The sequence below is a fragment of the Halichoerus grypus genome, chromosome 10 (assembly GCF_964656455.1).
Source record: "Halichoerus grypus chromosome 10, mHalGry1.hap1.1, whole genome shotgun sequence".
In the NCBI taxonomy this organism is placed as follows: domain Eukaryota; kingdom Metazoa; phylum Chordata; class Mammalia; order Carnivora; family Phocidae; genus Halichoerus; species Halichoerus grypus.
In genome coordinates, this window is record NC_135721.1 from 68,959,263 (window position 1) to 68,974,767 (window position 15,505).

At 37.9% G+C, this 15,505-nt stretch overlaps 1 protein-coding gene and 1 long non-coding RNA gene across 29 annotated transcripts in view; one reads left to right on the plus strand and one right to left on the minus strand.

The window, feature by feature from the left end:
* NRXN1 (neurexin 1) overlaps positions 1–15,505 on the plus strand; it is a 1,113,724-nt gene that overhangs the window by 1,074,510 nt on the left and 23,709 nt on the right. The window lies entirely within an intron of this gene.
* Positions 1–15,505, minus strand: part of LOC118555425 (uncharacterized) — a 31,385-nt gene that overhangs the window by 11,881 nt on the left and 3,999 nt on the right. The window lies entirely within an intron of this gene.

Sequence of the window (15,505 nt, forward strand, 5' to 3'; positions counted from 1 at the left end):
ATAAGAGAATTGAAGCAAACAAAAGTTTTAAGGTAGTTGAATTGACACATTTCATCACAATTCTGGATTTTAAAAAAACTCAGATATTCTCATCCTATAATACTGGGTTTATAACAGGTGAAGGGAGCATTAACTGTCCTCGGGAGCATTACTGGTATTTCACACAAAGCATGACTATGATACAGGGAATCCATGTTGCTTCATAGTGATTCAGCACGGTTGCTAAGGGGGAGAAGGTATTCAGTTGTCATCTGTAAAGAATCCCAGAGATTTAGCTACACATATAATTGGTACTCTCTGTCAAAAGAATTGAATGCCTCCCCTCTCCCATTCACACACACATACACACCAGATAATTTAGGAATTTGTTTCCCTTTCCATTACGCCCTTAATACTTATACTAATTTAGTTACCATTTATAAAACTACTGAGGTAAGGTTTTGGGGGTTTGTGAATGGGGAGGTTCACAGCATGTGATTTGACCTACTTACCTGTTTCATATCCATTTTGGAAAAATTTTCAAAACTACTCACTTTGGGAATGAATCTGGTTATAGAAGAGTAGAACAGTAGTTATTTGGAAAGATTGTAGGATCTAAGTCTTTTCTACTATATCAGCATCATAGAAATTAGAAATGTAAAAAGACCCATTAGCTGATTTGCCCTATTTCCATGGAAATTGCAGTGAACATTTTTCAAAAGATCTAATCTATTTTTGTTTAAAATAAATGGGAACTCAATGTAGATTCTTGTTAGAGCTTGAAACTGCTGATTGTTGTGTTTTCTGGGTTGTTTTTCTTTTTAGATCCACTTGACAGTTTGCATAGCTAATTATTGTGTTCTCATTTGTTTAATTCCAGCATTCCTGTAGATTTTTTTAGAATGGGGGAGGGGAGGAGAGGACCACTGCAGTTTTAAAGTACATCAACAAGCTGTTAAATCAAGGAGTGGGGGGGTGGGGGGGAGGGGTGTAGAGAGAATGATTTTGTGTGTGTGTGTTTGTGTTTTGGAAGATGGGTCAAAGTTAAAGCAGCAAAGTGGATTTTAAATAACCGCCAGGCTTTGGTAGCTAATAAGACTTTTGTGAAGGCTTTGTCAGTAACCAAATGCAGGAGATAGTGGGGTCCCTGGTGGCCTCATTTCATGTGGGGCACTTTGTATCGTGATGGATCATTTGCAGCAATAGCTTTTGCTAGGAACACTAAAGAATATGCAATCTTAGAAATTCAGCTTTTTTTTTTTTTTTTTTTGCTAGTGAATGAATTTTTTAAAAAAGATATTGACTTACGGGCACCTGGGTGGCTCAGTTGGTTAAGCGACTGCCTTCGGCTCAGGTCATGATCCTGGAGTTCTGGGATCGAGTGGCACATCGGACTCCCTGCTCAGCAGGGAGTCTGCTTCTCCCTCTGACCCTCCCTCCTCTCATGTGCTCTCTCTCTCTCTTTCTCAAATAAATAAATAAAATCTTTAAAAAAAATTGACTTAATTTGCAGAGTACAATTTTAGATGGAAAGAGCCTTATAATTTGAAGAGAATTTGCTAAGAATTATTTCTTGTACCAAATAGATAGCTTTAAAACTTTCCATTTTTAATGTTCTCTGGATTCCATGGAGGGGGGGCTGGGAAATGCTTTTGTCAAGAATCACTGCTTTTATTGCCAATGAATCATGAAACCATTGTGGAGGATTTAGAATTTAGAAGCATCAACTGAACCATTTAAGAATAGTTGAGGTAATGATGATTCAAATGAGATAAAATTACTTCTTTTGTATGTCTTCTTGGTGATGGTGATGGTGGTGGTGGTAAGATTGCTTTTTCAGGGGTGTGGGGGAGCATTTGATTTTGGAAGTCTGTAATTCTAATCATTTCTTCTTTCCTGCATTATAGGATGGGACCCTTTTAAAAAGATCCTCCACAATTCATTAGACTGAAAGTCTTTGCTTTAATTGAGCATCCCTAAATAATTGTCATGCTTCTTTAAGGATATGTTCATTTTGAATGAGAAAATTAATGTGAAAATTCAGTAGAAAATTTTTACAGTTAATTCATTGAGAGTGCAACTCTGTGTTTGCAACAATGGGGAAAGTGATTATTGTCGAATTTACGTATACAGCTTCCCTTAGAGCAGCCAAAATAGTGAGGATGGCCAGATAAGAGACAATGAATGACTAGATCTCTACGTTTGCATAGATAGATAGATAGATAGTATTTTATGGTTTCTAGTTGCTATAAGCAACAGAGACAGTTATTTCCAAGCCTTTCAAGACACAATGAATGGCAAACATTGTGTGCCTAGCAATTTGAACCCGCACATATGAACTCAGTTGAATGCTTGAGAGCTAAGATGAAACTCATACACATTCTTGCAAACCATTGCCATGGCAACATACTTAAAATTTCCAAAGTCTGTCTCCCTCGAGTTTGCACCTGCAGTTAGCTTATTGTGAAACAAAAAAGAAGGCTTTCCAACTTGAAAATGCTTTGGAATGGTTGGGAGTACGTTTTGAAATAAAGTTGAGTTTGAAAGTTGAAAAGCAAAATAGAACATTCAGGGGGAAAGTACATTTGCGTTCTTCATGCAATATTTGGCTTTTTTTTTCTCCTCCTACTTCACAATACTGTAGGCAAGGGCAAATGTGGAAAGTCTACCTATTGTGGTTATTAGGATATTGGGGTTTTGCCTACTTTAGTGAAAAAGATGCTGCCTCCTGGCATGTAGGTAACATATGTGCACGTCTTGTATAATAATAATGAGGGCAAGAATAGCTAAGATTTATTTAGTGTTTATTATGCACCAAGAACAGTGTTAAGCACTTCATTGATCATGATTTTCCTAATTCTTACAACTACACTGCAGAGACTGGTGCTGCATCCTTCCCATTTTACAAATGAGAGGTTAAATAAATCATCCAAGTTCTCGTAACTCCAGATTTAAACCCTGGCTCTAATGCTCATGCACCAAATCACTAGGAGCGGTGTTACAAGATCCCATAACCAGTACCAACACCCCTCAATTTGTTAAGTGAGAAACTGCTTCTAGGAAACCAGAAAAGGGGCTACCACAGACAGCATCTGTCTCTCAGAATACAGAGTGAATCATAAATACAGCTAAACCCTTGCCTGGTAGCATCACTTCCACCTGTGAGTACAAGCAAACATAGCCTCCAGTCGTTCAGGTAGTTTGGTGGTCACCGACGGTGGGTAAGGCAGCCTCGTTCCTTATTCTATTGCTCATCTCCTTCCCAGCCGACTCAGTGGAACACTGAACGAGGCTTGGCTTCTATTTGATTAGATCTTGGCAAGTAGATTGAGGTATTTAGGGTATAGTTCCAATAAGGTTCCTTGGATTTTATGAAATAAGAAAAGCCTATTTGAGAATCATTATAGTAAAAATGTTACTGGGCGGGTGACTTAGAAATAAAGGCCCTACCTTCAGAAGGAACATTATATTCTGAGGAAACTAACGAGTCTGTGGATGTGAAGCCATGAGCCTTGACTGAGGGCTCTAAAGCACCTGGGCTTCCCTATTAGCGAGCTTCTCTGACCCTCTTTTTCTTATAGCCCATTATTATTTCTCAAAATAGCTAAGGAACCTTGGTTATCTGGATTTCCAGCTCAAAGCAGATCAAAGGAGTGATTTTGAAAGAGAAAAGGGTGTCTCTAAAGGCTGACATTGATAGACAAAAGAGGAAAACGAGTAAAAAGCACGCACTGATTAAAAAGTGAAAGGAGCGGAAGGGCCTATGACGCAGGGCGCAGCGGCACGCTTGAGCACGTGAGATCACCGCTCTGTTACAGGTTCCTACGTTCCTCACCGTGATACCAAACCATCAAGAAAAGCTTGTCTTCTGAACCCTCTGGTTAAAAGGTACACTTCCATGATTTCAAAAGTTCTCAGGATGACAAATGACATTTTTGTGTGTGTGAATAGAAAGCTTATTTATGGTCCTTCATCAGCAGGCATCCCGGTGATGAGAATGAAGGAAAGGGGGCAGGAGTGGCAGGCGAAGGAAAAGGGCATATCCAGGTGGGAGAAGTATGATAGCAACTTGGAGGAAATGTGTCAGAACTGAGCGGAACTGACTGTAAATGCAAGGCTGGAGAGAGAAGAGCTGTCCAGGAGAGGACATGGTTAGTCACTTAGCCATCTAAGTGTTTTACATGTGCACTTTACTTGTCACCGTGTTTTTAATGGCCAAAATAATAATAATAGTAATGTGTGAAGAGTAGTTGAAGAAGAATGGCATAACCAAATCAAACGCTCAAATACCTGTGGGAAGAGTTCAGTCAAGATTTCACTGAATGAAATGTGTGCACAAAGGCAGGCTCTCTAATGAAGCTCCCAGTCCTCAGAACACAATGAGCAGAATTCTCCCATTGCATCTGCGTGCTTCTTCAGGCAGTCCTTCGTGGGCTTTGCAGGGGCTGCTGAGTGCTCTCTGGTCTATCAGCTCGGGGTGATGTCAGGGGGATGCCATTCCCTGGTATTTCTTAAAGGCCTTTCTTAAAATTTTCAGGAAAACTTAGGGCAGAATTGAAAAAGGCAAATCATGTTTGAGAAACTTGGGAAAAGTAGCAAATTAATCCTGCTGCTATTTTTTTTTTTTTAACCTTCCTCTAACCCAAACATGAAGCTGGGAGTAGTGGAGGGAGGGGAATGCCAGCTGGATGGAGGGCCAGGAGGCAGGATCTCGTTCTGAGTCCGACACTGAGCCAGGTAGTGATTTGATCCTGCGCACCTGACCATGCCACATGACAGTTTCCCTCTCTTTACCATAAGACACCTGGGACAGGTATCCTAAGGAATCTCGCACTCTGAGACAAATACAATTTGACAAATTCTGGGTTACATCACACAGCTGGGGAGAAAAGAACTCCCTGGCTTTTCCGTGTATTGATGATGTGATGTTTTTTGAGGTGTTTTAAAAAAGTGCTCTCATATCAAATATGTAATTTGCTCTGTTTATAGAATGTTTAAACATGGGAGTATGGATTTAAGTCAGAAATTACACTTGCTTTGTGAAGAGAATATCTGTGTCTAAAGATCTCAGGAGCCCAGTGCTACGAACAACCCTTCCCCCGCCCCCCAACCGTGTTGCAGGGAGAGTGAAGTGAGAATGTGTACAGAACCAACTGTATCTATCTAAGAATACTGTCAAAACATCTTCTTAGTGCCAGCCACTGTGCTAGACAGGACCTTTCTAGCCCTAGAGGATTTTTTAAAGCTTTTATTTATTTATTTATTTGGAGAGAGAGAGAGCACAAGTGGGGTGAGAGGCAGAGGGTGAATATCCAGCAGGCTCCATGCTCAGTGCGTGGAGCTCGACGCAACACTGAGATCATGACCTGAGCCAAAATCAAGAGCTGTATACTCAACCAACTAAGCCACCCAGGCACCCCTATCCCTAGAGAATTTAATTCTCTTCATAATCCTGCAAAATAGGTGTAAATCACTTCATTTGTACTTAGGAAGAAACCTAGAGAAGTTAGGGAACTTGTCCAAACTCACACAGCTAATAAGCCGCAGCAGCTGGGACTTCAGGCCCATCTGGCTGGCTCTCACACCTAGACTCCTCCCATGCTCAGTGGTCAAAGAGCAACTTTCTGCTCATAGACAGCCTCTATTTATCACGCACCTGAAGTTCTCCATGCAAATCAAGGTAGGGAGGTCTGGCTCTCTATTACATTCCCCCTCTGCATAACTCCTTATTAATCAAAGGTATTCAGTAAATGATTGTAAGTGGATGAATGAATTAATGAATGAGCAAACCTATGGACGAATCAGTCAAAAGATCTCGATTTTGTGAGTGCATTCTGCCCTACTCATATTTCTTGGTCCAAATTTGATGGCTGGTCTCAGCCAGCCCTTATCTTTATGCAGTTTATTTCACGAGGAAAATAAAACTTTCATCTTGTAGTTAGATATTGAAGGAAAGCATGATAGAGGTGTAGTTTCTTTACAATTAAACAAAAGTATTTACAGTGCAAGACTATTGCAGTAGAGTTCAGGGGACAGAGACAGACTTGGGGGGGGGCAGAGCACCCAGAATGATAATTAACTGTTTTTTCTCCGTTTCTTCTATAAAGCAGGCTGTATCTTATTGCTTTATCAAGGGACAGGACTGCTTCATAAAAACAGGCAGACCGACTTATTGCAAGACATTTTTAGCTTTTCCTTCTTTCTAACTTTCAGTCATTCTCTCTTTTCAGTTAAAGATAATGTCACTTCTTGCTATTTCTCCACCATAAATTTCCAGCCATGAAGTATAATGTGGAAACCGGTTATAAAGTTTCATTGTCACTTCTAGAGATGTTAGAGGCAGATAAAATCTTTGAAAAAGTGTGATTTTGCCACAATTCTCATCTCCCACTCTTAGGAGTCATACTCCTAGAAAATAATCTATACTTGCTCACTCTTATTTTGAGATTTAATGAGCTGTTACAAATGAGCAATTGTGACAAACATACACCTCAATGTAGTGAGCTTAGAGAAAATGACCATCAGGAATAAGGCTATTGGACATGATTCTACCAATTCAAGTATTGTGTGTAATATTTCTTCTCTTTTTAAAATCAAAACGAATCACGCACTCTCAACTTTATTAATTTTATTTTCACAACAGGCTTTTATTTAAATTGCAGATATTTAAAGAAGATAAGCCAGGTTTAGAGTGTGATGACTTTTTTCCATCTTTATTGAAGTATAATTGACAAATAAAAATTGTATACATTTAAAGTATACGACAATGTGTTGATATACATATACATTGTGAAACATTTCACCACAATCAATAGTGATGACATTTTAAATCACCTCTATTGAACTCTTGTGATAAATATTATGGGGGTATTAAACATGGACATAAACTCTGTCCCACAGAAGTACACGAAATAAAATAAAACATACACCTGAGCAGTTCCCAGACTTTTAGACTTCAACATAGTTTGGAAAGGCAGATACCTCCACTGTTCTGATGTACTCAGAAAACATTTAATAAGTATATTATTAAAAGTTAATTAGTATATTATTTAATCCATACAGAAGACACAACCATAAGCAGTGTCATGTTATAAACTACAAATACAGCCGCTGTAATAGGGAGCATCGTGTGGCTGGGATCACACCTAAAGAACATCTCCTCTTCTCCCCTCTTCCCTCTCCTTCTCTCTCTCCCCTTTAATTAACAGTGTTTGCTAAGTGATCTGTTCTTCCTGCTTATCTGTTCATTTAGATGTTCTAGATGTAATAGGGCATACATGAGAAGTAAACCATGGACCTACGCAGAGATAAAATAAATCAAGTTGTCACCATCTTCTAGGTCCCAGGAAAGTGAGTAAGGAGGAGAACTCAAGAGGACTCCAGTGTCCCTGCATCTGTGCGGTGACTCTCCAGGAGAGCAGGCCTGGGGAGGAGGGTATGACAGTGCCAGGTGTGGACTGGTACTACCTGTCTTGTACATTACCCTAAATAAGCAATGCTGAGTGAATCCTATCCCCGTATAAAGGGGATCAGCCCAAGAAGAGCAGCATTTATGGGAGGGGCCAGATGGAGGAGAGAAACAGATCCCACTCAACTGAGGGGACAAGAGGATTTCAGGACATGAAAATGAAAGTTATGCAGTTAAGTGGATAGTCGGCCACCCTCCTTAATCTCTCCCTAGAGCTATTCTTTATAGTGTCATATGAGGAACAAAAATAATTCCTTATTAGTTATAATAATAACATATAAACACTGCATTGTGGAACTCTGATATTTCTAAAGTGCTTTCAGGCATATGAAATTTGGTCCCCACAACATCCCTGTGAGATAGGGAAGTTATTAATGATTCACATATTCAAATGATTATATATATACATATATAGTATATATATTTACATGTATAGTATATACTTACATGTATAACATATGTATTCTTAAGTACTGTTGAAAACACAAAAACTCGTCCAAGGTGATGCATATTGCTTAAAATCCAGATTGCCACTTGATTTCTGAACTAGCATATATTTTCCATTATTGATCAGCATACTAAACTGAAGTGGTTGAAAAGTACACCATTCCAAATATGTATTAGGGAACCAAAGTAAGCACCACAAGGAATGAAGTAGTCAGATACGGAAGCTTGGAGTTCCAGTTTAACTATAATCAGAAAAGATTAGATCTTCTCAGTGTATGAATGAAATAACATTGTAACATCAGAGCCAGAAAATGTTTACTCTCAATCAGTGCTTAATAGAAACCCTCATTAAAGTACTGTTCAGACATTGGCTTATTTGGGGGAGCTCAGTTTAGAACCTTACATATATTCAAGTCATGGGTCCAAAAAATCAGAAAATTAATTTTCTGTTAACTAAGTCATCATCCTTTCCAACCACATCCCTATTTCTTGCTCTTCCATACTCCAAGCATTGTGTGGAATAGAAGTTCTCATATGTTCCCACGTTAAAGCTCTATCAAGAAGACATTGGTTTTTATAGTACCCAGTAGGAAAGAATTGTTTTGGGTAGCTAGCTTCCTCTGGCTCTTTCTACATCTTTGATTTTGAACCTCTAATTCTAGGGCCATTGTGTAAATGAGACTACCCTAATCAATGGATGCATGTGTAGATTGTATATGGAAAAACAGCCAATATTATTAATAAATGGCCACTTCCATTTATTTATTTCCAGGATGTAGTAAGAGATCATTTGACAAAACTCGAATGACAATTGTGTGAAAGAGACAAAAATAAATATCTCATTAGCACTTATGCTGTGAAAACAGTAGTTAATAAGGGAGAACTTGGAAGTTGGAAGGATTTTCATTGGTGGATTAATGAGAAGAGGGACAGAGTTCATTGAGTTAATTTTTTTGAGCGAGAGAGAGTGTAGGAAAAGGGCAGAAGGAGGGAGGAAGAGAAAGAATCTCAAACAGACTCTGAGCTGAGCGTGGAGTCTAACATGGGGCTCAATCCCTCAGGTCATCAGATCACAACCTGAGCTGAAATCAAGAGTCAGATGCTTAACCAACTAAACCCTCTTGGGGGCCCCTCGCTGAGTTAATTCTGTAGCCAAAATGGCCTGCAATGTTCTAAGTCAAGGAGAAACAATAAGCAGGAAAATACTCAATAATTTATATTTCTTTCTGTCCCCCCAAATTTAGTTACGCTTTTTGTACAGAAACAGGAGACATGATGTTTAAGTCTTTAAGCACGTAAGATTGCAACAAGTAAATAAAGAACTTTTCAGGGTTTACTCCACTTCAAAATAACTGCGATTATGTCAATATTTGAATTTTTATAACCAGATTAAAAAAATTGAACGCTAGCATTCATTTTCTTCCCTTTTTAGTGTCTATTTAATGTGCTGCCCTATCAAGTGGTGCAGTTAGCTGTGTATGTATGTCTCCTTGTATGTGTGTGTGTTTTCTTCATGACAATTTTAGTGTTTACTTATCTAAAATCCAATAATCTCCTTTGCCACCTTTTAACTTATCTTAAATGTATTTCATCATGTATCTTTATAGACCATATCATATCCTTTAAGGACAAAATGGTTTTGGGTGGATGGATGGATGGATGGTGAATGGATGGAATAGATAGAGAAAAGTCATCTGGGATAAGGTAAGAGACAATTCACAATCTGTTGAGGTCCATATAGTCTCATCATTTTGCCACTAATTGGCACTATAATTGCGTTCAAACAAAAACACTTAATTTTGCAGCTTCTGTTTCCTGATTTGTAAAATGAAGAGTTTAGACTAATGATCACTAAGGTCTGACCCAATGCAGGAAGACCTGAAACATGATTCTATCCCCTAACGTATTAAATGCCAACAACGAAAGACTGAATTTTGGAGACATGTTGGTGGAAACAATCCATCATTGGTATTTTACATTGATAAAAAATCTGCTTTGGCATCATTACCAGTAAGGATTTTCAGTGCAACCCGTGTGACTAATTAGTTCATTCAGTCATAATAGTTGGAGTAGAGATTCATATTGACTTAGCTAAAAGCCCCGATTTGCATTGTAAACATCTGTCAGTATTCATTCAATTTGGAAATGGCCAAACACATTTCAGAAAGTGCTTTGTCCAAAAGCAAATCAGAGTTGATCACAGGCGTATTCTGGTTCCCCCCTCAGCATCTTCGCTCCACTCCCAGCCGTCTTCGAGGCTCTTATACCCCCACATTCTAATGAATGAGAATCCAGAAGAACAGATTATTACAATACCTGTCTGAAAATTTTAAACTGGACTTTAACTTTGTCTTTTGGCCAGCTCTCCTACGTTGCTTTGGCTAAAAATGGAAATGCAATATGAGCATAAAGGTCATCAGCAGCTTAAAGAAATAGTACGAGAGAGGTACTTTTTTAAAATATAAATTTAATTTCAAGTTTTCTGACACCAGGTTTCTCTTTTGCAGGTTTGCTATTTTGCATAACTTTGCTAAAATATGTTCTTTTCTGACTAAGCAGAAATCAAATTCTTTTCTTTCTTCCATAGTTCCTTTAAATTCATTTTTTGTGGCTTTGTTTCCTCATCCCTATCTTCCCCTTTTGAGTTTTGCCTGTCAGGATGACCAGTATCGAATGCATATAAAAATGCATGTTAAAATAAGTAAGATGTCATGATCTCTTTTCCATGGTGGGGGTTTTTCTATCCAACCCACTTTTACTGTTCTGGAGCCATTGCATACATTTTAAATAGTCACAAAATTTTTGAAGAAAATTGAATGGCTTTCAAGTCTGTCTTTTCCCCCAAGCAGACAGCTGATTTATGGTCACTTTTTATAATAACCGGAGGCATCAACTGGGGAAAAAAAAACAAAAAACATTAAAGAAATGTGAAAGCTGGCTATTTTCAGAGATATTTAAGCTTTGCCCTAAATATTCATGAATGCCAATGTTCAAACATTCATATTGGGTAAATGAGTGTACAAATGGGTATTTTTTTGAGCATGTACTTCACTGTAATGCTCAGAATAATAGCACCTCCACCTGCATTCTGCGTAAGCATGTTGGTGTTGAATACTTAATGAAGTAATAGTTATGGGAGTCCTGCCACATTTCAAGAAAACAAGCCATTTGAATTGAATTGATTGTTATTTGTATCAGTGAGTGATTTGTTCCCATGCTTTAGGATAGAGCAGGCACAATAAGTTATTTGGGGGTAGGAACCACAATTTATACCTTGCTGGGTAGTGACCCCATTTTGTGCCCCTCAGAAAATGCTATGCATAGATGAGGTGTTTTATATTTGTTGGTAACTAATTGATCCTCAGTTTTTTTTTGTCATTCATGAGCTGGAGCTGAAATTCATGCTTCACATATTGGATCACAATATTTTTACTAGATTAGTTAGCCATGGGATTGACATCTTTATATGGCATCTACTACTCAGAGAAATAATTGACAAATAAGAACCAAAAGCTTGATTGAGATCATGGAAACTACCATAGAATCTATACAGAGTGTCTCAACTCATTTTTCACCTTTAATAGAGTTGTTGATTAACTAAAATTACCAATTGGATATATTTCTTTATTGGTTTGAGTTAGCCAAATTGACCCATGGTTTGGAAATTTTATATATGTACTACAACTGGGTTGTTTTTCTGCAGTTTTCCACTTGAAAATTGTCACTTACCCCAACCCCTAGAAACTTCTTGTCTTATAGGTTTATCAGTGCAATGCATTGGACCTTGGCTTGGGCAATTTGTAACACTAATTCTGAATCCTGACTTTTTTTTTTTCATGGAAACATGCCTCGCAATAAATCTTTCCTGGAGAGACTATCAGATTCAGTCCTGCAAGCCGGACATGAATGCTCTTTCACTTCAGAACAGCTTCCCAGAGACAAAATTATCAGCAAGAACAAGTGTCCATCAGTTAGTAAAACATGTCTCATCTCAGCTAGCTCCATACCTAACCTATCCATTGGCTCAATCAATTCAGTTTAAATGTCCACCACAGTAGTGAAAGATTAGGCTCAATACTGCTATACAAGGGAGCACCATGGCTTGAGACAGTATTTTTCAACATTGTATTTGGATGTATAGCCAGATAAAGTCTTGCCATTTAGAAACAAAGTTTCAACCACAATTTTAAAGTAAACCATGAATTTCTTTGTGGACAGCAGATTCATAGTGGACAGCCTTTTGCATAGTGGGAGTTCTCCGTTATTTTCCTCAACAAAACAGGTCTGTCCTGATAGAGTTTTCTTGTAGGTGTTCTCATCAGAATGTATCAGTCTTCAGTAAAGCTGTTTATCATGAGGAATAAAGTGTAGGGATGCTGTTCTTAGTAGAGAGAGAACCTTACAGACGAAGTTTATCTATCCTCTCATCATATCTTTTGCCACACAGATATGCATTTGTGCTGTATTCTAAAAAAGTGATAGCGAGTGAATGTGCAGCAAATTCCACCGTTAAAGGTTGGGGAGAGGATGCCTGTAAGTAAGAAAGAAAGAACAAAAATACACCAGTTTCTCTACTTTCTAACCCACCAAATGGTGTCTCTCTTAATAACCCTGGCTGTCCAATAAGTTAAATAAGTTGGTGTAACTTCTTGCTATACACATCCTTTCTCCCCCCGTCCTGATTACATTTTTGTATCCTGTAACATGTTGGTGTTTTCCCACAGAGCACGATGAATTAAGTTTCGGTGCTTTTATTTCTTGAATTCTGTCCACATCATTTTTTTCCCCCTAAAGGTAAGGAAACCTAGGTATTTTTAGTAGATATTTTGAACAAGAACAGATGCTTGCCGTGTAAATGTGTGGGCCACTCTGAATTAGGGAAGTCCAGCCTGACACTTGGACCTGTGAGTGGTTAGATGCACAGTTAGGCACATTTATCTAAATGGACAGTTATGTAAAGCTAATGCTTTTGCTTGATTACTATTCTGTCTCTTTCAGCAGGTTGTCTCTTTTCTGAAAAAGGTTATAAACATCAGGGAAAGTATACTGAAGAATAGAATTGATTAATGTGACATATTTGAGTTTCTTTCTACCACTCTTTCAACAGCATGTCATAGAGAGGCAGCTCCAAACACAGTGAATTAAATTTAAATTACACAGCTTTGGCTAGAAGATTGTTCAGTTAATTCAGCCTCCAAAATGAAATTTGATTTTTTTCCCCCTTACACTTGAGCCACTTCCTGATTTTTCATAGAGTGATGATTTCTGCCAAGGCATCTATTGATTCAAGATCTTTTATTCAGAAGACTATTGCTGGTTTTCCCTTTCTGAGGGGGAAAAATATGAAAAACAAGAACATATATTCATTATACCAGGAAAAGTACATTAAAAACTAAAATATAGTTTTACAGTAGGGTCATATTTGTACAGTGGTTTTTTTTCTACTGTAGGAGGGCTATAGAAGGTACTACTTATTCTATGATGTTTTTTGTTATTTTAGGTACTGTGTTTTGTGAAAGATAACACTGAGAACATCCTCACACTTTCTGTTTGCTGTGGAATTGTTCCAGAAGATGTAGAAAATAGGTCAACTTTTAAAACAAAATTTAACTTGTGTGGCCTAAATAATTTAGTCTTCATGAAACAGTATCCACTGAGTTCCACATTTTTAGCCCATGAATTTATTTTAAGAAGCAGCCTTCATTATTTATATTTGATGTTTGATTGCTATTCAAAATGTAAACCTAGGGAGTAAGAGATGGAAGCTTAGTTCAACAAAGTACCAATATAGCTACTGTATTTTGACATAAATACTGATGTGGGATCTGAAAAGTTGGGACTGATTCACATGTACAACTTCCGGTTTAATATCTAAAATTATATTACTTATAAATATAGTGCAAAAAAAGATTAAATCAGTGCTACATTTATTGAAATAACAACAATAATGTTGATAATATCACAACCTTTATAAGCATGTACAATGTGGTCCTATTTTAGATAGTTTTTCTGACTAATCCTTACAACAATGGGAACGTTTAGGCTCTCCATTTTTTCAGGTGAGAAAAATAAGGCTCAGAACAAGTTTTACACTTTTAAAGCAGAGTTTCGCAACTTCCGCACTATTGACATTGTGGCTCATAAAATTCTTTGCTGTGGAAGGGCTGTCCCGGGCATTAAAGGATGTTGTGTCTCTGCAACGGAAGCTGCTGCTAATCCTATTAGGATAGGAATCTCATTGGATTCTAATAGTAGCAGACAGCCCCCCACAAGTCCCCAGCCCAGTTGTGCCAGTTGTGACAACCTAAAATGTCTCCAGACATTGCCAAATGCCACCCCCTCCCCCCCTGCAAGCCCCAGGTGAAGGAGGAGAAAGGGGGCGGCATCACTGCTGGGATGAGAAACACAGGATGAAAAAATTTATTCTCAGCTTCCTCCTACCCCTGTCAAGAACAGAACAACAACCCTATCCTAGTTTCATCAATATAATTAAAATTCCTCAAGGGAAATGAGAAATTCTCTTGTAACCTTGAAAGTAACTTTAAAGAGTATCTACTGTGGTTCAGAAAAAAAGTAGCTTTCCACTTGAAGTTGGCTCTTAAAAAAACAAGCAGATAATCTGCTCAGGGGTGATTTGGAACAATTGACCTCCAAGACCTCATAATCCAATAACTTGCTATTATCAAGTCCGTTTGGATGTTATCCTGCAAAATGTGCTGGTGCCAAAGGGAGGATGGGTTTTGCCTTTTACAGGCTCACTTTAATGAAAGAGACCTGCGTGACCATAACACCAATTGCTGGTAGTTATCACTGACACGAACAGTTACAATTCCAGGAAAACTGATACTTTGAACTAACTCTCTTAAAATAACAGCAACAAAATAAACGAATCCAGTCACCCAACCATCTCTTAGGAGAATGAAGAGCAAAATAACATGAAACCATCTCAAAAATGCTACTTAAATGCTTGTATTTATTTAAAGTTACATCATGAGGTGTTAGCATCTGAACAAGTTCTTTATTTTTCAGTAAAGACCCTGCACTCGAAAGAATTTTAAGCCAAGTTTTCATCACGAAACTGTATTATCCTTCATCTTCATTCTTCAAAATGGCATAATTTTCCTAACGTTTATTTGTTTATACTTTAATCTCTGACTATACTAAGACCTCCTTTAATGAAAGTGAGTCATACCATATTTCTTTTTTTTCCTTTAATGTAGGATCTATATTATTCTAATTCCATTTTTAAATAAGGGCTTCATCAGTGTTGTGGTTCTGAGTATCATCTAAACAATTACAATCTTCTTAATCCTTAGCCGATGTAATGAGATATTTTCTGTCCTATACATTGAATTCTTTGTTACTTTAGCATTAGCCAAATCTGATGCAAACCTTCACAATTTCCATGCAATATCTCTGCCGAGTTTATTGCTGCTTGTAAGTGGCAGTAAAGAACAACCTTTGGTGCTTGTAAATGTGTTGATTATGTGGCTAACTACTAGGATTTACACACTCTGCTTTTTATTACAGTGATGGTTATCTTTTTTGCTGTAAGTGCAATGAAGCAACTAGAATGTCACAGAGAAAACTGTCACCTCTATCCTTTTTGCC